The sequence below is a fragment of the Canis aureus genome, chromosome 22 (genome assembly GCF_053574225.1).
Source record: "Canis aureus isolate CA01 chromosome 22, VMU_Caureus_v.1.0, whole genome shotgun sequence".
Taxonomy (NCBI): domain Eukaryota; kingdom Metazoa; phylum Chordata; class Mammalia; order Carnivora; family Canidae; genus Canis; species Canis aureus.
Window position 1 is genome coordinate 25,095,639 of NC_135632.1, and position 24,069 is coordinate 25,119,707.

Sequence of the window (24,069 nt, forward strand, 5' to 3'; positions counted from 1 at the left end):
AGAAATCTTTGCCCAACCAAAGGTCGCTAAGATTTTCTATTTTCTTCTAGAAGTTTTATAATTTTAGATTTCACACTTAGCTCTATACTCTTTGTCATTAATCATTGTATATAATAGAATGTATGGATTAATATTTACTTTTGCATATGTATATACAAATATTCCAGCATAATTTGTTGAAAAGACTGTTCTTTCTCATATGAATTACCTTTTCACCTTGGTCAGAATCAATTGATCAATTGAATATATATATTCATATATATATATGTCTATTCTTGGATTCTTTCTTCTGTTTCATTGATTTGTCTATCTTTATGCCAATACCACACTCTCTTGATTGTTGTAGCTTTATAATAAATCTAAAGTCAGATAGTGTAAGTCCTTTAGTTTTGTTCTTAACAAATTTAATTTGACTATTCTTGATTCTTTGCATTTCCACATAAATTTTAGAATCAGTTTGTCAATTTTCATTCAAAAAATTACTAGATGGGATCCCTGGGTGGTTCAGTGGTTAAGTGTCTGCCTTCAGCCCGGGGCGTGATCCTGGAGATCCAGGATCGAGTCCCACATCGGGCTCCCTGCATGGAGCCTGCTTCTCCCTCTGCCTGTGTCTCTGCCTCTCTCTCTTTCTCTCTCTGTGTCTCTCATGAATAAATAAATAAATAAATAAATAAAAATCTTAAAAAAAATTACTAGAGTTTTTATTGGAATTCTGTTAAATCTATAGATCAATTTGGAAAGAATTGACATCTTAAAAAAGATTGAATCTTTTGATCTGCGAACACAGTTATCTCATTATTTATTTAGATCTTTAATTTCTCTTAGCAATGTTTTGTAGCCCTCTGCATACAGGTCTTGTATATCTCTCGTGACCTTTAAGCCAAAGTAATTCATATATTTGAAACTACTGTAAATTGCATTTAAAAAAATCTCTATTTGTTATTTCAGGTATAACTTTTAAAATTAAAGTATAATTAACATAAAATAAAACTCACAAAGTTCAGATGTACAATTCAGTTAGTTTTAAAAATAAATAGTTATGTAATCAATAAGATAGACTATTACCAACACCACTGAAAGTTCTGTTGTGTCCATTTGTAATCCCCTACACTGGCCTTAGGTTTCTGGCTACCACTGATATTTTTTCTATCATTATACTTCCTAGAATACAATGTAAATGGAGTCAGATAGTATGAGCCTTCTGTGTCTGGCTTATTTTACTGGCTTTTGGAATCCATTAATATTGTTGGTATGTAAGTATTTTGTTCTATTATGCCCGAATACTATTCCGTGTGTACTACAATTATTTATTCATTTTCATGTTGACGGATGTTTGAGTTGTTCCCAGTTTTGGGTTATAATGAATAAAGCTACAATGAATTCTGTGCGCAAGTCTTTGTATGGACAGATGCTTTAATTTCTCTTAGGTAAACACCTAAAACTGGATGCTGGAGCTCCACCAGTTGTTGTACCAGAGAGAAGTTATAAAAATTGTTGGGGCAGCCAGGGTGGCTCAGCGGTTTAGTGCTGCCTTCAGTCCAGGGCATGATCCCGGAGACCCAGGATCGAGTCCCACGTCGGGCTCCCTGCATGGAGCCTGCTTCTCCCTCTGTCTGTGTCCCTGCCTCTCTCTCTCTCTCTATGAATAAATAAATAAAATCTTTTAAAAAATTGTTAACTAGGTCATTGAAAAGGCAAAAGGTGATCACTATGAGACTTCCCTCTCTGGCACATGTAAGGATATTAAAAGTCTCAGCTTTATCTTAACAAGTGAAAGAAACTCAAAAGACTGAAATAACTTTCTCTTTTAGGATCTATACAAGAGATGAGTGAGGATGCAGGGCAAACTGCTGCCCTCAAGATTAGAGCGACAGATAGAATCAAGGCTTACCAAAGCAGAGACTCGTGAATGGAAACACCCAGGAAACAGGTGCCACGGTAGGAAAACCGATTTGTGTTTTTTTTTTAAGATTTTATTTATTTATTTATTTGAGAGAAAGAGACAGACAGAGAGGATGAGCAGGAGGAGGAGGCCAGAGGGAGAGAAAGCAGACTCCCCACTGAACAGGAAGTCTGACATGGGGCTCAATCCCAGGATCCCAAGATCATGAATGAGCCACCTAGGTGCCCCAAAAACCTGATTTGTAATTGATGAATTGCTAGAGTCTCAGTGGGAATGACTCTGAGAATTAAAAACTCCAGAAAGATCCATTGTAGATGGGCCCCACAATAACGTGAGATGTACCTCCAGGAACACAGTAAATACCAAAGAAAGACCCTTCAGCTTCTGGCAAGTGGAGGGGAAAAGAAAGCATCTTGTAATACACTAGAACGCAGCTTTTCTTAACAAGGTGCCTAACCTCAGGAGAAAGTAGTTAACCAGAGCCTAACCTGCTAGGATATTATCAGAGGCTAACTGACCTTGAGGAAGGAAATGCCCAATTCCAGTCCACTTTAGCAATCCTGACCCACTTAAGAGAGGAGAAAAAACTGAGAAGCACAGTCCAGAGGCATAAGTTCACTTAAAAAATTGAGACCTAATCAGAAGATTACAGAATGCCTCCCCTTTTCCCACATCTCACTACCACATTACAAAAGGCCTAGCAACAGCAGCACCATTTGCCCATGATACCATGTATGATCATCAAGAAAAAATTACCAGGCATACCAAAAGGCAAAAAACACAATCTGAGTCAGACTAAGTCAGCATCAGAACCAGACATGACAGGAGTATTGGAATTATCAGACCAGGAATTTAAAATAACTGTAATTAGTATGTTAGGAGCATCCTCCAATACTGCAATATGGTGGGGTATTCATCACTGTACTATAAATGGTAGAGGACAGAAGAATTAAAAACAGCTAGAGGGGCACATGGGTGGATCAGTCAGTTAAGCAGCCAGCTCTTGATTTCAGCTCAGGTTATGATCTCAGAATCCTAGAATAGAGCCCTGCATCAGGCTCCATGTTCAGTAGAGAGTCTGCTTAAAGATTCTCTTTCTGGGACCCACCTGGGTGGCTCAGTGGTTGAGTGTCTGCCTTTGGCTCAGGGCCTGATCCCAGATTCCCAGGATTGAGTCCCACATCTGGCTCCTTGCATGGAGCCTGCTTCTCCTCCCTCTGCCTGTGTGTCTGCCTCTCTTCCTGTGTCTCTCATGAATAAGTAAATAAAATCTTAAAAAAAAAAAAAAAAGATTCTCTCTTTCTCTCTCCCTTCCCCTCCCCCACTAGCTCTCTCTCTCTCCTTCTCTCTGAAAGAAAGAAATAAACCTTTAAAAATAACTATAGCTACAATAATTTGTTACATACAATATAAAAATGTAAATTGTAAATCAATGATTACAAAAAATATAAATCAAAAAAATAATGAGGTGGGGTGAATAAAGGGGAGAGTTTTTGTATGCAATCAAAGTTGTTATCAGCATAAAATATACTGAGATATCTGTAAGATATTTTATGTAAGCCTCATGTCAACCACAAAGAAAAACCCTAAAGTACATAAAAGATAAAGAGGGAGATTCAAAGCATGCCACTACAGAAAATCATCAAAGGAAGAAAGCAAAAGAAGAAAGGAACAAAAGAACTACAAAAGAACCAGAAAACAGTAAGACTGGCATTAGTAAATCCTTACCTATCAATAATTATTTTAAATGTGAATAGGTTAAATTCTCCAACTAGAAGACAGTGTGGCTGAATTGATCTTTTTTAAAAAGCAAATGCTGAGTGAAATAAGTCAATCAGAGAAGGACAAACATTATATGGTCTCATTCATTTGGGGAATATAAAAAATAGTGTAAGGGAATAAAGGGGAAAGGAGAAAAAATAAGTGGGAAATATCGGAAAGGGAGACAGAACATGAAGACTCCTAACTCTGGGAAACGAACTAGGGATGGTGGAAGGGAAGGTGGGCGGGGGGTGGGGGTGAATGGGTGACGGGCACTGAGGTGGGCACTTGATGGGATGAGTACTGGGTGTTATTCTATATGTTGGCAAATTGAACACCAATAAAAATAAATTTATTAAAAAAAAAAGCAAACCTAAGCCCCAAACTATATGCTATATGCAAGAGACTCACCTCAACTTTAATGACACACATTGGTTCAAAGTGAAAGGATGGAAAAAAATATTCTACACAAAGGGAAATTAAAAGAGAACAGGGTTAACTATACCTATATCAGTCAAAATAGACTGTAAGCTAAAAACTATAACAAGAGACAAGGTAATATACAATAACAAATGAGTTAATTCGGGATCCCTGGGTGGCTCAGCGGTTTGGCGCCTGCCTTTGGCCCAGGGCGCGATCCTGGGGTCCTAGGATCGAGTCCCGTGTCGGGCTCCCTGCATGGAGCCTGCTTCTCCCTCTGCCTGTGTCTCTGCCTCTCTCTGTCTTTCTGTCTCTCATTAATAAATAAATAAAATCTTTAAAAAATAATAAAAATAAATGAGTTAATTCATTAAGAGGATATAACAACTGTAAATATATTATGTACCCAACATTAAGACATCTGAATATATTAAGCAAATAACGGATCTTAAAGGAGAAATAGACAATACAATATTAGTATTCAATCTACTTCAATTGAAGTAGAGGACTTCAATACTCTACATTCATTAATGAATAGATCATTTAGACAATAAAGAAGGAAATATGAGGCCAACTTTGTGCCACAACAGCAGCATGTCTGACTCCAAGAAAGAAACATGAGAAGTGAACTGCACATTAGACATAATGGACCTAACACATATGCATTCCATCCAACAGCAGCAGAGTACACATTCTTCTTAAGCACACATGACAAACTTGTCGGAGCAGATCATATGTTATTTCACAAAACAAATGTTAGCAAATCTTAAAAGATTAAAATCATGCCAAATATCTTATCTTACCAAAAGGTATGAAACTAAGAATCAATAGCAGAAGAAAAATTGGAAACTTTACAAATATGTAGAAAATAAACAACATATTCCAAATAATTGGTTAAAGAAGAAATCAAAAGGTAATTTAAAAAATACCTTGAAACAAACAAAAGGGAAATATAATATAGCAAAATTTCTGTGATGCAGCAAAAGCAATTCTAAAAGGGAATTTAAAAAAATATTTTATTATTTATTTGAGAGAGAGCAAGAGCAGGAGAGAAAGAGGGCATGAGTGGGAGGAGGGGCAGAAGGAGAGGGACAGGCAGACTTCCTGCTGAGCAGGGAACCCAATGAGGGGCTAGATTCCAGACTGGGATCATGACCTGAGCTAAAGGCAGACTCTTTACCAACTGAGCTACCCAGGTATACCTAAAAGGGAATTTTATAACAATAAATACCACATAGGAAAAAAGAAAGATACATATTTTTTAAACCTTAATTTTATACCTCAAGGAAAAAGAACAAACTAAACCCAAAGTTAGCAGAAGGAAGAAGATAACAAAGATTAGAACAGAAGTAAATAGAGAGTGGGAAAAAAGTAGAAAAGATCAACAAAACTAAGCATAGATTTTTAAAAAGATTAGATTTGTTAATTGCAAAATTAACAAAACTTTAAACAGATTTTCTAAGAAAACAAAAGGATTTTAAATAAAATTATAAGTAAAAGAGTCATTACCACAGAAATACAAAGGATCATAAGAGACTACTATAAACATAAGAGAACTGCTATGAATTATGAATTATAAACCAACAAAGTGGACAGTCTAGATGAAAAGAATTAATTCTAGAAACATACAACTTCATGAGACTGAATCATTAAGAAATAGAAAATTTGAACAGGCCAATAATTACTAATTGAAAGAGATTGAATTAATAACTTCACAACTCAGAAAAGCTTAGGACCACATGCCTTCATGAGTGAATTTTACTAAACATTTAAAGAATAATTAATGACAGGGGTATTGGGTGGCTCAGTTGGTTAAGCATCTGACTCCTGATCACAGCTCAGGTCTTGATTTCAGGATCATGAGTTCAAGTACTGCTTTGGGCTCCATGCACCCCACCCCCACCAAAAAAACGGAAGGAAGGAAGGAAGGAAGGAAGGAAGGAAGGAAGGAAGGAAGGAAGAAGAAGAAGAAGAAGAAGAAGAAGAAGAAGAAGAAGAAGAAGAAGGAAAGAAAGAAAGAAAAGAAAGAACAATCCTTCTCAAATTGTTCCAGAAAGTTGAAAAGGGAAAACTTCCACTCATTTTACGAGGCTAGAATTACCCTAATACAAAAACCAGGCAAGGACACTCAAGAAAAGAAAACCATAGGCCAATTTTCCTGATGAATACAGATGCAAAAATACTCAACAAAGCGCTAGCAAAATATATTCAACAGTACTTGATCATATAACACAATCAAGTGGGATTTATTCCTGGGATGCAAGAGTATTTCAACATATGGAAATTGATGTGATATACCATGTTAATAAAATGAAATATAAAAATCACACGATCAATCTAAATATATGCCAAAAGGCATTTGACAAAATTCAACATCCTGATAAAAAAGAACTCTCAAAAAAAAAACAAAAAACCTCTCAACAGAGTAGGTTGAGTAGGGAAAATACCTCAACATAATAAAGGCCATATATGTCAAACCCACAGCTAATCCTACTTAATGGTGAAAAGCTGAAATCTCTAAGAACAAGACAGGGGTGCCCACTATTAATATCCTATTCAACATAGTACTGGAAGTCCTAATCATAGCAATTAGGTAAGAAAAGGAAATCAAAGAAGATGCTGAGAGCATAGAGGATTTTGCTGATGATTGAGTTCCAGAAGATATATTAAGAGGTTTAGGGGCTTTGGAGACAAGTAGAAGTATATGCGCTGCTAAAGCAAGCACAAGAGACAGGAGGAAGAAGAGATAGAAGGGTTATGGGGTAAGAGCTTTATGAGGGTAAGAGTCCAGCTAATCTTGGAATACTTAAAAGTCATGCTTTCTATGGTAGCTAATGTGGAAAGGACTATAGCACATGACAGAAAATCCCAGAAGACTCTGAAGCAGGGAGCAGTAGTGAAGCTTTCAGCTGGGGATGAAGGTCTTGCTAGAGCATCAAGAGCTCTGTAGCCCTGTAATCACTCTTGCCAATGGTATTACTAGAGCTAGGAAGGGGCCACTCAGGACTTCTGTATACTTCTACTATCTCTTGCTCCAAAAGATGTTATAGACTTTTGTTCAATATAAAATAAATGACATTAAGTCATTTTGCAAATCTAGAGCATTATGTGTAAAATAACCAAGCTTATTTACTTTTTGCTGGTATTAATGAATGAATAGATTTGGCTCCTTAACAATCATAGATTTATATTCTGAAATGTGGAACCACCATAGTTCTATTAAAAGCAACATTAATAGAACCAATATGTTAGATTATGACTGACCCTAGCAAGACTCTAGCTGAATCTTTCATTCAGAAACAAGTGGTGTCTGGGATGCCTGGGTGGCTCAGCCAGTTAAGTGTCAGACTTCAGGTCAGGTCATAATCTCAGGATCCTAGGATCCATCCCTGCATCAGGCTCTGCTCAGCAGGGAGTCTGCTTGTCCCTCTCCCTCTCCTTCTCCTCTCCCCTCATTTATGCTCTCTCTCAAATAAATAAAGTCTTCAAAAAATAAAAGAAATGATGGGTTTCTTTCAGAGAAGTGAAGACCTGCATGCTTGGGCTACAGACTCCTGATCCCTTACCCTCTACATCCAATTTAAACAAAACCCCATTCTCATATTTTAGTGACAGGTTTGTATCAATCTCTCCATACATAAAATGAGGGAAATTGTATCAACCTATAAATGAAGCAGTGAAAGAACTACCGTATTTATTTCCTTTTAAATGGACTCAAATCTTGTTCTGGGCCGCTATATCCTTGGATTGGTGGATAATTCACTATTAGTTGCTGGTGGGGTAACTCCTTTCAGAGAGGAAAGCAGAAGCAATGTGATCTCCATGATAGCTGAAAACAAGAGAAGAGGCTTTCAACTCCAGATGCTTATATTTACCCTTCACATCCTCATGTCCAAAACCCAGTGGTCACTCATGGCCTGGAAGCTCCATTTGAGAGCTCTGTGTGGGTATGGAATTCTTTGTCTTGGCAGGAAGCATGAGCTCAGGGTTCTATCTTCCTGAGAATTAAACAAAATAAAAAATAAAAGCCCATTCTTCTAGGAAAAGACTGGTAGTTTTACAGCCATGGTAACTAGTAAACACCAGAATAGGTTTTAAACCTTTTTGATCAATGGCTACTGGATTCAATGACCACACACTTCTGAAGTCTCATGCTTTGGGAATCAGCCAATAGGTGGTTGACTCCCTCCAGTGAACCTGCTTCTGACACTAAGGTCAATCCACTCCTACCCCTGAAAACAACACAACCCACAAACACCAAAATCCCATGTGAGATCAGTGGGTTGAATTATTCAGTGAGATCTTACCTGACTAGTGGATCTCTCCCTTACAAAGTAAGCAGTAAATTCAGCTTTTTGGTTTTAGATAGTGAAAGGTGCTTTCTACCTTCAACTCCTTCTACATGCACCATATGCGAAGAGTTGCTTTCTCCTGCTTCAAATCTGCAAGCTGCCTTTTTCAGTCTAGAAAAGCCTCTGTCTTTCCCCTATTACCTTCTAGCAAAATTCCCAAATCAAATGTCATAAAGAGGAAGGGATGGTATCAAATTGAGTAGAGTACACCCCACCTATACAAATCTAAATTAAAGCATTTCAAAGACATTGTGTGTCCCAAAGACATTTCTTGGTGGATAGGGTTGGCATTTCTGCTTTATATCCATTCTTTTCTTCCCTAACTTCTCCTCAAAGGCATATGACATAATGTCTTCAGTGAATTTGACTCCAACAAAGATATGAAGATCCTTTGATTTCAAGCAGCTTTTGATTTTAGCTTTGCTAAAAATCATAAAAGTAAAAAATAAATTAAAACCCCAGAATTATTCAGGGCCTGAACAGTTGCTTAATGTGGTAGAAGTAACAAGTGTAGGAAGAACAAGCACAAATTAATATTTTAACATATCACATAATAATTGAATCTTATTAATTTGGACTTTATTAAATTCAGAATTAGTAATAATTTAGACACATGTCATGAAGAAGAAAAATAGTTTAGGGAAAAAACATGTTATTTAGCAAATTATATTTATATACAATTTATTATCTGATTACAAATGATTCTTATCTATTCATTAAGGTTTGTCTAAGTAAGCGCTATTAGAGTATTATGTTCTTAGTTCAGACGATATATATATATGCCGTTTTTTGATGAATCCCCCAAATGAAAATGAAACAAAATTTACAACATATATATATGTTGATATATAATATCAAGTGATATTATATATCAGTGATATATATATATATATCACTTACAACTACCTAAGTTTCAATCCTCTTTGATATATAATATCAAATTATATATCTTTGATATATAATATCAAGTGATATTATATATATTATGTATCAGTGATATATATATATATATATCACATACAACTACCTTAGTTTCAATCCTCTTTTCTGCCTAGTTGTGTTCCCCACAGTGGCTCTGAATAGTAACTCCAACTGAGGGAGTCTTGCTCCTGCCTAAGAATGCTGTCTCATGGAAAGGAATTAGGCACATATTACACTAACCATGATATGGAGTAATACCAATTAAAAACCGGATGAAGGATCCACAGATGATAAATGCAATATGAAGTTCAGGGAGAGTTATCCCTGAAAGCTGGACAAATCAGGGAGGTGGGACTGGAATTGCCATTTGTTGGGATGGTAAAGGCTGGAGAAGTGGAGGAAAGGTATGAGGCACTCTGGGGAAGCAAAAGGAAATCATCACAGGGCAGAAGAGAAAGTATTTGAAATGAGGGGTGTCTAGGTGGCAAAGTTAAGTGTCCAACTCTTGATTTTGGCTCAGGTCATGATCTCAGGGTCATGAGATCAAGCCCCATGTTGGCTCCACACTCAACAAGGAGTCTGCTTAGCCCTATCTATCCCTCTCCTTCTGCCACTCCTCCACCCTGCAGGTGCACCCATTTCTCTCTCTCAAATAAATAAATAAATCTTTTTAAAAAAGTCTATGAAATGAAACCATCAGCTAAAGGGCAGATTCTTCAATGGGTTGATACAATATTGCATTGCTGTTTTATTTTCATCCTTTTCTAAAGCCATCACCAACACATTTTCTACCCCCATTCTCAGGGCCATCATTACCACCATCACTATCACTGTGGTGAATACATACATACATGCCCAGAGACACCCACACACTTCAATTACTTTATCTTTTAATTCTTGCTTTGGAATAGAACCAAAATCATTTGAATCATTTGTGATGTTTTGTTTTCTTTTAAAGACTTAATGATGAGAACTGTTTAACTTGATCTCTGTTGTTGTGGTTCCCTGCTCAAATATTTTGAAACCCCACAAATATAGCATCTTCCACATATGCACACTCCAGATTCAAAATTTCTCAGTCCGCAAGGAAAATACAGGCCACTATATTATGTCAGAATAATTGTCCTAGCATCTTACCACCATGGTGTTCTTTTTGTCATTTCTGTGGCACAAAATATACAATCTTTACATTCATTGCTTTATTTATCAATTCAGCAAATATTTATTTAGACCCTACTATATGCCAGACACAGGTCCTGCAATAAAAAGTAAAACATAACAGAATCCCTGCTTTGTAACGTGTTTGGTGTTGGAGAAGAGGTAGACTTTGTGTTGGTTAACTGTCATTATCTCTTGCCACATAATAAATTACTTCCAAACTCAGTGCTTTAAAGTTACAGTGATTATTTATTATCTCAGACAATTTATATGAGTCAGGATTTTAGAAATGGTTCAGTGTGTGGTTCCAATCTAGGTTTCTCAAGAGTCAAGATGTTAGCCAGATGAAGGCTCAGCTGGAGATGGAAGATATGCCTCCAAAATGGCTCAATCTCATAGCTATTGGCAGAAGGTTGCCTAAGTGATCTCATGACATAGTATCTGGCTTCCCCAAGAATGAGTGATCCAAGACAGCAGGGCAAAAATAGAAATGTCTTCCATGCTTTCACCTAAGAAGTCACGTGCAGTAATTTCCACATTATGCGAGGTTCCATAGGTCATCCTCAGTCAATATAGGAAAGCACTACACAAGGCACAAATACACAGAGGTGGGAATCAAGAGCACGGGACATGTTGGAGACTGGCTACCAGACATTAATAAAAGGATAACTCAAATAAATGCAAAATTACAACTACATGAAAAAGGTCCTTACAGTCTACGTCAAAGATATATTTTAGTCTTTGTTCTAAGATTATTGAGACTCCATTAAAACATTTTAAGTAGGGGTACTAAGCTTATATTTTGAAAAGATCACTCCATGAGTTCTTCTTTGGGCAGTACAGCAAACTGGGCATTCCATTGTCATGAAATGGTGAGGTAAATTATAACATATATTTTTAATGCATTTCTGGGCTCATATAGAAGTACGAAAGATACCTAAGGACCAGAAAAAATAAAAAGAGTAAGTTAAAATTACAGAAGTAGGCAAAGATGGACAAAGGCTAGTGCTTCTGGGAGAAAAAGCCAATTTCAGGAACCTGGAATTTAGAGGACTCATGGCTAGCTGATTCAGAGAACAGGAGAGAAGCCCTAGACCATGTCGGAAGTCCATTACAGGGCCCTTGAGGAAAAGTCTGTGTACTTGCAGAAGAAGCCAATATGGGAAGGAGTTTTTTCTGCTCCTCTTTTATGTGGAAAAAAATTATGAAAATAATAACAGACTTGCTGAGAAATGGTTACTGTAGGCTTACTCCAGTGTGCGTCTGGAATTCAGGTTTATACTATCACTGCCTCTGTAATCCCCAGACCTAGAAGTTAAAGTGGTTCCATGCTGATGGTTCCATGTGATACTCAGCCAAAGCAAATGCAAATTCTTTCTGAATTTTGCACAAGAATAGAAATACTGGAGGGATCCCTGGGTGGCGCAGTGGTTTGGCGCCTGCCTTTGGCCCAGGGCGCGATCCTGGAGACCCGGGATCGAATCCCACGTCGGGCTCCCGGTGCATGGAGCCTGCTTCTCCCTCTGCCTGTGTCTCTGCCTCTCTCTCTCTATCTGTATGTGACTATCATAAATAAAAAAAAAAAATTTATAAGAATAGAAATACTGGAGCACTTGGGTGGCTCAGTGGTTGAGTAGCTGCCTTTGGCTCAGGACATGATCCCAGGGTCCTGGGATCAAATCCCACATCAGGGTCGCTGCAGGGAGCCTGTTTCTCCCTCTGCCTATGTCTCTGCCATTCTCTCTCTCTCTGTGTCTCTCATGAATAAATAAAATCTGTAAAAAAGGAACAGAAATATTAATTGTAGACTTTATTATGTTGAGCATACATATTATATTTTTAAGAGTAGTCACTTAAAAGATAGAAAGTACATAATTTCTTAAGTAGTAGAAGGGAATAAATGGAATTTTAAAAAATGATTATACCACAAGAAGAATACAATACTATCTTTATAACATATGCAGAATGAATTACATTTCTTAGGTTAATGCTGGTTGTCTTTGAATCCATACAATTTAGTGGTTAAGAAGATGGACTCTGGAAGATAGCCTCGGTTCAAATCCTACCCCCAATACTTACAAGCTATGTGATCTCAAACAAGCCATATATTTTCCTTGTTCCTCAGCTTTCTCATCTGTAAACTAGAGGTTATAACAGTATATCTTATAGAGGATTCAATGCGTTAATAAATGTGAAGTTCTTTTTTTAAAAAGATTTATTTACTTATTTTAAAGAGAATATGTGTGTGGATATGGGAATGGGAGAAGGAGCAGAAGTAGAGAATTTTTAAGCAGACTCCCCACTGAGTGTGGAGCCTGACCTCAGGCTCAGTCTCAGGACCCTGAGATCATGACCCGAGCTGAAACTATGAGTCAGGGGTTCACCTAACTGAGCCACCCAGGTGCCCCGAAATATAAAAGTCTTAAAACAAACAAACAAACAAAATCTAAGAAAAAAATTCTTAGAACATAGAGAGTATTTACAATGTTCCTAAGATTTATGTTTAAAAAAAAGAATATTTTTATTTGCTTGTTTACATAAAATATATCTGTGGAAGTTTCACAAATCCACTAAAAAACCTATGAGGAATAGAGGTTAGACAGACTTACCACTGTAAACTTTTTATTCCTTTTGATTTTTGATCCATGTACATTTACTATCTATTTAATAGTTAATTTAGAAATATATATAGGTAATATATTTTAAATAAATTACAAATTTTAAAAGTTCACTTATGTTTTAGAATAGGCTAACTGCTAAAATAAATAGACCCAGATTCCACAGAAATATATACATTGTTCGACTGTCCCTAGTTGCCATATCATTCCTTCTTGCTATTCTTCAACCTTACCTACATCTCTATAACCAGTCCTTTTATTAAACTCTCTTCAAATTACCCAATTTGAGTCTGTCATGTAAGTCTAAGAAAAATGAAAACTACCAATGTGATAAGTGATTGATATGTCCTTTTTACCATTTCTTTGATGCAAGTCCCATGCTGACTGTCCATCTGCTGGGGTCTCTGGTGGTTAAAAGGAAACACACTAAACTTTGTGGCTTAGCTATGAGTTGCAGGTTTTCCCAGCTATTTTCCCCTTAAAAAAAAAAACCCATAACATTGAACAATCACTCAGAAAATTTTAAGATTAAGACTGAGGCATTTTTGAGAGAGAGAGAGAGAGAAAGTGCATGAGTGGAGAGGAGCAGAGGGAGAGAGAGAATCTCTGACTCTGGGCTCCATCCCACAACTCTGAGATCATGACCCGAGCAAAAATCAAGAGTCAGACTTAACCTACTGAGCCACCCAGGCACCCCGGATATCAAGATGTTTTTAAATGTCCAACACTTTTCCAGGGTGATCAAGGCAAAGATAAGACATTTTGTGTATGTCTACATATGATACATACTTTGCCTTTGTGATACATTATACTGTTATAGATCCAAAATTAAATGCTGAAAGAAATATGTGTATGACTCTTCAAAAAAACTAAAGACAGTTGACACTTTGGAAGAGATAGAGAACAGTTTCAAGTTTAATTGGGAAAGACATATGTCTGTAGTAGCTAAACTCATGGTGTATTATTTAACTTCGTCTAAGGTTAAGTGCTTTAGTGAGGAAACAGAAATGCCATTGGCATATGTTAAGTATGAGCTGTCAGAACAATTCCATAGGCTAAGGATATAGGCTAAGATTTTTAAGGCTGTGATTATTGTTCATCTTGATACAACTGAACTAGGTAAGCAATTTAATAAACAAAAACATTGGGGGAAAATAGCACAAAATGTGTTTGGAGGGATAAACAGGTCAAATATTATGTAGGCATGTTAAGGGGTTTGCATTTTATCAAACACATTGAGAAATCTTTGAAAGGTTTTAGGCAGGAAAGTGACATGAGTCCATTCACATTTTAAGTAGAACACTGTCCCTGCTTTGTGATAACTAAAGAAGAGATGGCTGCACAGAAACCACACTGGAGACTATTGCAGTGGCAGAGATAAGAGGGGTGGTGACTCAGACCACATTGGTGGCAGTGGAAATGGAGGGAAGTGGCCAGAGTCTAGCAGTAATTTGAAATAAAATTGCTTTGGTTTGGCAATAGATCTGATGTGAGATATGAAGGGAAGAGAAGCGTTAGAGCTGGTCTGTAAGTTTCTGGCTTGAGCTCCTGAGTGGATGACAGCTTTTAATGAGATGAGTGAGATAAGAAAAAAAGTTTTTCTGATCACAATCCTAATAGCTGGAAAAATAGATCTTAACTAGAGGATGTTTCTGTTTTCTTAAACCAAACAAAATCATCATCTTCAGTATAAAAGTTTTCACATGCTTGGAAGCCAATGTTAAGCAGCAGATGTGAACATGCAAGATCAAGACAGCTGAGTACAAGCTGAATGGCTTTCTATAAAAATGTGAAAAATTGACGGGAGACAGCTCTGCAACTGGGGGGAGACTGAGAGTTCCTCAGCCTTTGTGTGAAGAGTAGCCAAAGACTGCCTCATAATGCCCCTAGCTAGTGTAGTGTGAGCTACTCTAGTTGTGTCTTGGCAAGCTGAGGAGTAGTCAAGGAGGCCAGGAGGCAAGTTTATGTAGTCCAGGCCATACTATACTCTTGGTCAAATGGATCTTGAAAAGAGGGTTTCATCTTTTTTTTTTTTTTTAAGATTTTATTTATTTATTCATGAGAGACACACAGAGAGAGAGAGGCAGAGACACAGGGAGAGGGAGAAGCAGGCTCCATGCAGGGAGCCTGACCTGGGACTCGATCCCGGGTCTCCAGGATCGCACCCTGGGCTGAAGGCAGCGCTAAACCGCTGATCCACCCGGGCTGCCCAAGAGGTTTCATCTTAAGAAAGATATAAGAAAAATTTTCCATCCCCATTTGACTCTTGAATACCTTTTTTGAAATCATACCAATATTTAGCAGTACCAAGAAGGGAAATTCTTCTTAAATCAACTTAATGTCTGAATTATGTTGTAATTAAATCATTGTCTCTATCCTGGCCTCAAGCTATAAAACAGTCAGGAGTCATCACCTTTATGCAAATAATTTGAAATTAACACTCAAGGGATAGTGGGACCCAGAGGTCAGATGGCCCCGTACTGGAGTCTCTGTTTTTGCTCTTTATCATGCTTGACCACCCCAAACTCAACACTAGTTGCATTTCCTAAAGAGAATTCACTCAGGGCACCTGTGTGGCTCAATAGTTGAGTGTCTGCCTTTGGCTCAAGTTGTGATCCCGGGATCCTGGAATCGAGTCCTACAACAGGTTCCCTGCATGGAGCCTGCTTCTCCCTCTGCCTGTGTCTCTGCAACTCTGTCTCTCATGAATAAATACATTTAAAAAAATAATTAAAAAGAGAATTCACTCATATTAAGAGCATTAGTGAGCAATGCAGTTTTTGTTGAAGACTTTTGCATGGGTGGTTTTCATACTGCTCTTCATTAGGATGGCCCTAGTCACACACCACCACAAATTCAAATTCAAAAAAGTAAACTAACAAAACATTCTCATTAGACATGTTATCCTAAGTCCCTTCTTCTCTCACCATCTCCTTTGAGAATTCTCCCTGGCGTTTCCCTTGAAGGATGCTCCATTTTTCTATGGCCCCCCAAAATCTCAATACCTCCCCCATTTTATTGGACTTTTCTCTCTAAAATATAAACTACAACCTACCACAGTTGTTAAATAACAAGTCCTCAAACAGTGGAAGATTTTACCCTTTTTCTCTCTCGCAATTTTATTTATCATTCAAGTTCTTAGGTTTTGCTTGGCTTAGCTAAATTCAGTATAGATGGCATCCTTCCAAGTTTGTGGCCACAGGTACTATTTTTTAAATACTGATGCCTCTAGTACCAGCACCAGGAAAACAGAAAGATTCCATTAAATGTATGTGGTGGACCTACCCGAGCTCCTTGGGGAGGCAGTTCCCAAGAGAGTAAGTTGAGCCCAAGCCACAGAGGACCACTACAACTCAGAGAAGAAATTGGGTATGCTCATTAATTGACGATCAAAGCCAGAGATTGGGGTGAATAGAAAGACAATAGAACCACAAATGAATGTGCAGGACTTCAGGTCTCAGACATGTCAGTCATCTGTCCTGGGTATTATTAGCATTTACCATAGAGTGGTTATAAACACAAAAGAGCTAAAATACCATCCAGCCTTTCTCCACTTGAGCCACAGAATACAAAAATATGTAGAGTGGCTATTTCCCTAAGTCTCCCAAGGATGGAACATAATTAGTACAATTCTAGATGCAAAGGATAGAAGTTAATTCATGGCATGCAAAGGATATGTTAGGTCAGTGGTTCCCAACATTAGTGAGTATCAACCACTCCACAAGGGCTTGTTAAAACACCAATTTCTGGGGCCTCCCTCATAGTTTCTATCCAGCAGGTATAGGGAAGAGCCTGAAGAAAATGTGCATTTCTAACAAGCCCCCACACATCACCGTGTGCTACCAGTCTGAGACCACACTTGCAGAGCCACCACCCAAGACATTAGGGAATCATTCTCTTGGAGAATTCTGGTTGCTAAATGTCTAACTGGACTTGTGTGTAGTTTCTCTTCCATATATATCAGTGTTCTGACTCATGAGTTCAGTGTCATCCCTTCTCTACTGAAGGGTCTGATTGTGACATTTAGACGCCACTAAGAAATTTTAAACAGAACTTAGCAGTACGTAGACCTTGCCCTTGAAATTGACTTTTAATGCTTTCCTTCAAAGTTATTAAACTTCACATCATAATAGCAGAATAGATGCTTCATAACTGAAAGTGAAGTGGCTTTGAAATATAACCAAACTTTGCATATTACACCAGGCAGGTATACTAGTTATCTGATCAATTTTAATTAACCTCTAGTAATATACTTGGGACACATCAGATGCCACAGCACAAACATATACGATGCACCTACCACAATCCAGCAGGAAAAAGAGATGAGGAATATACTAATACTTCCATCACTAGAGTAGCATTTTAATGGCACTAACCAGAAAGGCTATATGAGTTTGTAAGGGCAAATACAAATCCAAAAAAAAATTTTTTAAGACTCTCCAGTAATTTGAAAAAAGAAAGAGGCCACCCACGTCTCTTTTCTTAGAGCATTTACTTTAGAATTTGTATTTGTAAATTCTTTTTCTGCCTCTTTAAGACATATGTAAATCTTTAAAAAGCAAATAAGCCTCTTGACAGTTTTACAACCCAGAAATGTTTTTCTCAAGGATTTGGGAGCCGTCTCTTTAAACCGTAATCAAGGAAGATATCACCCCTATGTCCCAGTTTCCGTGGTAGGGTAGGATCCTAACTTTGGCAGGGCACCTGGATCCAAGTTGCAAAACTACCTTTAGTGGCAAAGATATGAAAAGTTATTTTTCCTTTGGGTAAAGGCAGTTAGCAAACACAGATAGCCACCCAATCACCAGATGAATTCAGGATGAACTGGGTGTGACAAATGGCACTGTCAAGGCTTCTTTCTTGAGAACTAGTTTTCTATCTTCAGAATATGTGTGCAGTGGGCTCTACCTGGGGGGATTTACAAGAAGGGGAGACTTTTTTCTGTCTTTGCAACTGGATAACAGATGACCTGTGATACCCATCACAATCTGGTCCAATAGTCAAACTGTTTTCTTTCTTGCCTATATTTTGTGGAGAAGAATTTCTGCATTGGCAGAAGTTTTTTTTTATTCTTAATTATATTTCCTGCAAAATTCAGGGTATGGAAATAACATTTATGACAAGATAATTGACAGTTGGGGGAAGGTCTCCTAGGGGAGAGGCCTGGAAGGTGGGGTGAGATGTTGATCGGAGAGAAGAGGGACAGGGGCATTTCAGGCAGAGCACATGACCCAAGCAAGGGCTAAAGTGGCACAATGCAAAAATGTTCAAGGAAAGATGGAGAAATCAACTTAGCTAGAGTGAAGGACTGCTCACTTGAGAAACAGACCCAGAAGAGCGGGCTCTGAGTGGAGCATCTGCTTCGTCTTAGAGCTTATAATCAAAGCATACGTGATTAACAGGACTTCCCCAAAGCAGCCAAGTATCAAGTAAAGATGACTCAATACAAACTTCATCAAAATCAAAGTAAACTATTTTTCAGTGGGAATGGCCCAATCTTGGAATTTCCTTTAGAAAGCTGAAGAATCTTTAAGGTTATGAGTATTTTATTCCCAATAATTTAGTCAACAAATTTTTACATAATATGCACTTTGTGCTAGGTACTGAGCTAAGCACTAAAGATATGTAAATAAATAAAAGTGAAATGATTTCTGCGTTCAGAGAGCTTATAGACTATTGGGTAGGTACCAATGTAATACTTAGATTTATTAACCTCTTTGCTGCTAGGCATTGTGCTAGGCATTTAGCCCAACTCCCAAAGCAAGCATTATTATACTCATGATACAGATGCAGAAAGAGCCTCAGAGAATTTAAACTGCTCAAGCTTATGTAGTCTGAAATGCAAGGTATGATTACAAACACAATTCATATGGTGTCACTCATATGTGGAATATAAGAAATAGTGAAAGGAACCATAGGGATGGAGGGAAAACTGAGTGGGGAAAATCAGAGAGGACAAGAAACCATGAGAGGCTCTTAATCATAGGAAGCAAACTGAGGGTTGCTGAAGGCGAGGGGGTGAAGGATGGGGTAACAGGGTCACAGACATTAAGGAGGGCAGGTGATGTGATGAGCACTGGATGTTATACTATATGTTGGCAAATTGAATTTAAATAAAATAAAAATAAAACATGCCAAAAAAACCAACAACACAGTGTTTTTGAATTTAGGCAGCCAAGCTCTTCATAGGGCAGCAAGTGCTAAAAGCACACATTTCTTCCTAAAGTGGCAGGCAACAAGTCAGTTCTTTATTAAGCATATCAGCTGTAAGATTTTTGTAGACACCCTTTATCAATTTGAGGAAGTTCCCTACTATTTCTAGTTCACTGAAAGTTTATCTCATTAAAGGATGTTGAATTTTGTCAAATGTTTCATCATCTATTAAAATGATCATATGATTTTTTAGTGTATTCTGCTAATATAATGATTTACATTGATTCATTACAAATGTTAAATCAACCTTATATTCCTAGGATAAACTCTAATTAGTCATGATGTATCTTCCCTTCTTGTTGGATTTCATTTGCTTTTTATTTTTTACAGAAGTATAATTGATGCATGAGATTATATTAGTTTCAGGGGCACCATATAATGATTCAATATTTGTATATTTTACAAAATGATCACCACAATAAGCCACAAGTACACACATATTTGAAAAAAAAATTCTTGTGATGAGAACTTTTAAGATCTCCTCCCACAGCAACTTTCAAATATGCAAGACAATATTATTAACTACAGTCACCATGCTATAGATTATGTCTCTATGACTTATTTATTTTATTCCTGGAAGTTTGTACTTTTTGACCACCTTTACCCACTTGCTAATATTTTGTTAATGATTTTTATATCTATAATACCAAGGGATATTGATCTGTAGTTTTCTTTTCTTGCAATTTCTTTGAATGGATATTAAGGTAATGCTAGCATCTTAGAATAAGTTGTGCAGTGATCACTCCTATTTTCTAAACAAATCCATATAAGGTAAGTTTTTTCTTCGTGAAATTTTTCATAGATTTCACCATTGAAACCATTGTGACCTAGAGTTGTCTCAGTGAGATAGATTTTGATAATAAATTTTATCTTTAATATATATAATAGGGTGATTCAGATTTTCTGTTTTTTCTTTTGTCATATTTGATAAGTTGTATTTTCCAAGAAACTTGTGCACTTTGTCTAAGCTTTTTTAATGTGTTGGCAAAAAAATGTTTATAGTTTTTTCTTATTATCCTTTTAATTTTTGAAGGATCTGTAGTTGATAATCCCTCCTGATCCCTGCTCGTGGTGATTTATGTTCTCTCCCTTTTTCCACCCATCTCATTAAAAGTTCGTCAATTTTGTCAGTGGATCTCTTCAAAGGACCAGTTTGTACACTTATTAATTTTCTCTATTGTCTGTTCTCTTTCAATGACTTATTCTCTTCTCTTTGTAATTTCCTTTCTTCTACTTACTTTCTTCTTACTCTGCTTTATTTCCCTAGTTTCTTAATATGGGATCTTAGTCCTTCATTTTAAATCTTTCTTCTTTTCTAATACAAGTGTCTAGATCTATAGATTCCTCCTAAAGATTGCTTTCTCTGCCTCTTATAAGCTTTGGCGTATTGTATTCATTGTCATTCAGTTCAAAATATTTTCTAATTTCCTTTGTGACTTTGTCTTTGGCCCATGAATCACTTAGAAATACGCTATTTCATGTGCTTGCTTTGGCAGCACATATACTAAAATTGGAACAACACAGAGATTAACCTGGTCCCTGTACAAAGATGACAGGCAAATTCATGAAGCAATCCATATTTTAAAAAAAGATCTGCTATTTCATTTTGGAGTATTCATGGTTTTACTTGATCTCTTTTTATTATTAATTTCAATTTAATTCTGTTGTGTTCAGACAATACTCTCTGTATGATTTAAGTCCTGCTAAATTTATTGAGACTTGTTTTGTAGCTCAGCGTATGATCTGTCTTTGTGAATACACCACGTGCATTTGTAAGAATGCATATTCTGCAGTTGTCGGATGTAGTGCTCTATAAATATCAATTACATCAATGGGGTCAACAGTGTAGTTCAGATTTTCCATGGCTCTACTGAATATTTTTTGTCCAGTTATTTGATCAATTTCTGGAAAAGGAATTTTATAGTAAAATACCATAATTGTGGAATTATCTATTTCTTCCTTTCATTCTGTCAATGTTTGCTACATTTATTTTGAGATTCTGTTGTTAAAGACATACATAATTTATAATTGTTGTGTCTTTCTGATGAACTGTGCCTTTTATTATTATGAAATATCCCTTTTGTTTCTCATAGTGTTCTTGTCTTGAAGTCTATTCTATGTAATATTTAAAATGATGATTTCATTCTTATGTTTGCCATTTGCATCGCATGTCTTTTTTCCATCCATTTACTTTTAATCTTTATGTGTCTTTTTATCCAAAGTGTGCCTCTGCAGGAAGAATATAGCGTCTTGCTTTTTATCTACTCTGTTTATATTTGTTTATAATTGGAGTTATTATACTATTAGCATTTAATATAATTATTAATTGGTTCAGATTGAGTCTATTATATCATCCATTTTTCTTAGTCTAATTTTTCTTCTTTTTTTATATTGTTCCCACTTTCTTGCCTTCTACTTGATTCTTTGATTATATTTAGCATTTCATTCTAATTTATCAATCCACTTTGGCTGATTTTCTTTTTCTTTTCTTTTTTTTAAATTTAAATTCAATTTGCCAACCTATAGTATAACACCCAGTGAATTTCTTTTTCTAAGCAGCTGCTCAAGGGATTACAAAAAACAGATCTAGCCTGGGCTCTGAGATTCTCCCCATACTATCTGGCCCACAGGGCCTACTTCTTTTGGTTCCTGGCCAGAAAGACAAGATTTCTAGCAGAGATTTAGCTGCCAGTGCAGCTGTAACCACCTTGCCTTTCCATGAACGGGAGCCTGCACCTAAAAGGAAGGTTTAAGAGAGGAACACACACCAAAAAAACAGTAAACACAAGTAGAATACTATGTGGCCACTGCACAGTTTTTCTCCAAATCTGAATTCTTTTGTTCACCTTTAGGCTTGCAAGGAGTTGTTTTTTGTTTTTCACAAACAGTTTCATTGTAACCAGTGAGAAGAACAGGCTTTAGGAGATTTATAGTACCAGAGCAGAACCAGAGCTCTTCCTTTACTCTTGGATTTATCCAATTAAATGGTATACATGATTGAGAAATTTTAAGAAAGAAAGAGTAACTACTACTTTTCGGAGTTCTTGCCTATCTCAGGATGTCTCTGACTTTTGAACAAGCAAAACATTTGACAAAGTATAGAATTTTTAGGTCGTTTTATTTCCCCCTTAAAAGATGCTCACTATTACTCCATTGTCTTCTGTGATTAAATATCACAGGGGATCCCTGGGTGGTTCAGTGGTTTAGCGCCGCTTTTGGCCCAGTGCGTGATCCTGGAGCCCCGGGATCGAGTCCCACGTCGGGCTCCCTGCATGGAGACTGCTTCTCCCTCTGCCTGTGTCTCTCCCTTTCTCTGTGTCTCTCATGAATGAATAAATACATAAAATCTAAAAAAATAATAATAGATAAATATCACGGGGGAATAATCTGAAGTCTGCTTAATGTTTTTGTTTTTACACTTAATGCTCCTTTCAACCTGGATACTTACAAATTTTTTTTCTTCCTCTTTTGATGTTAAAATTTTTGCTGGGATATTCCTACATGTTGAATATTTGTGAATTTTACCAAGAACAAAACACAGCCTTTTCAAATTTTGAATTTAAGGTTTAATTTAGCTCTGGATGATTATTCCTGTCAGCCAATGCCATGTCCTTGTTTTTCTCATTTAATTTATTGAACAAAATCTCTACTATCTCTTTCCCATCTATCATTTTCCTGATCAGTTTCTTCTCTTGAGTCTCCTCCTTGTATTCTCAAAGTGTTCTGCATTTGTTTTCTACAATATGACAGTGTTTTCAGCTTTTGACTGTCACTTCTATAAAAATACTCTATCATATTTCAGATTTTCATGCATCATTTCTTTATGTAAACCAGAACATTTTGCATTTCCACTTCACTTTAACATGTTCTTCAACCTTTGTGTTGTAGAGATTTTATTTTTCTCATCTTTTAGGAAGGAAATCATAACTGATTTCCAAACTGCTCTTTTTTAGGTCCCCTGAGTGGCTCAAACAGTTAAGGGTCTGACTCTTTTTTTTTTTTTTAAGATTTATTTATTTATTTGAGAGAGAGAGAGAGAGTGCATGCACACATGAGCACAAGTGGGGGTAGGGGCAGAGGCAGAGGCAGAGGCAGAGGGAGAGAGGAGAAGCAGACTGCAGACTGAGTGCAGAGCCCAGTACAGGGTTGGATCCCAGGACCCTGAAATCATGACCTGAGTTGAAATTAAGAATCAGAAGCCTAATTGACTAAGCCACCCAGGCACCCTTAAATGTCCCATTCTTTTTTGTTTTTGTTTTTGTTTTTTTTTTTTGTAAAGATTTTATTTGAGAAAAAGAGTAAGAGAGAGAGAAAGCACTAGAGGGAGGAGGGGCAGAGGGAGAGGTAGAAGCAGACTCTCCACTAAGCAAGGGGCCCAACATGGGGCTTGATCCTAGGACCCCAAAATCATGACCTGAGCCAAAGGCACCTACTTAACCGAGTGAGCCACCCAGGTGCCCAATGTCTCACTCTTGATTCTGCTCAGGTCATGATCTCAGGGTAATGGGATCAAGACCTACATCAGACTCTACCCTCAGCAGGAGTCTGCCTGAGATTCTGTCTCTCCAGATCCCTCTGTCCCTCCTCCCTCACTCTAAAATGAATAAATCTTAAAAAAAAAAAATCTTAAAAAAAAGAAAATGTTCTTTTTCCATGAAAACAAGTCATTTTCAGATATTTGCCCTTTTCATAATTGTCAGCAGAGCATTTGTTGTCCTTATTT

General features: G+C 37.0%; 1 long non-coding RNA gene and 1 other non-coding gene across 2 annotated transcripts in view; one reads left to right on the forward strand and one right to left on the reverse strand.

The window, feature by feature from the left end:
• Positions 1 to 7,779: 7,779 nt before the first annotated feature.
• LOC144294334 (uncharacterized) overlaps positions 7,780 to 24,069 on the reverse strand; it is a 44,787-nt gene continuing 28,497 nt past the window's right edge. The window contains exon 3 of the long non-coding RNA XR_013361741.1: positions 7,780 to 7,913. This is a non-coding gene — a long non-coding RNA (uncharacterized LOC144294334). The remainder of the gene's footprint in view (positions 7,914 to 24,069) is intronic.
• On the forward strand, positions 20,827 to 20,930 carry LOC144294442 (U6 spliceosomal RNA). The gene has a single exon (XR_013361822.1). It is a non-coding gene; the product is annotated as a U6 spliceosomal RNA (small nuclear RNA).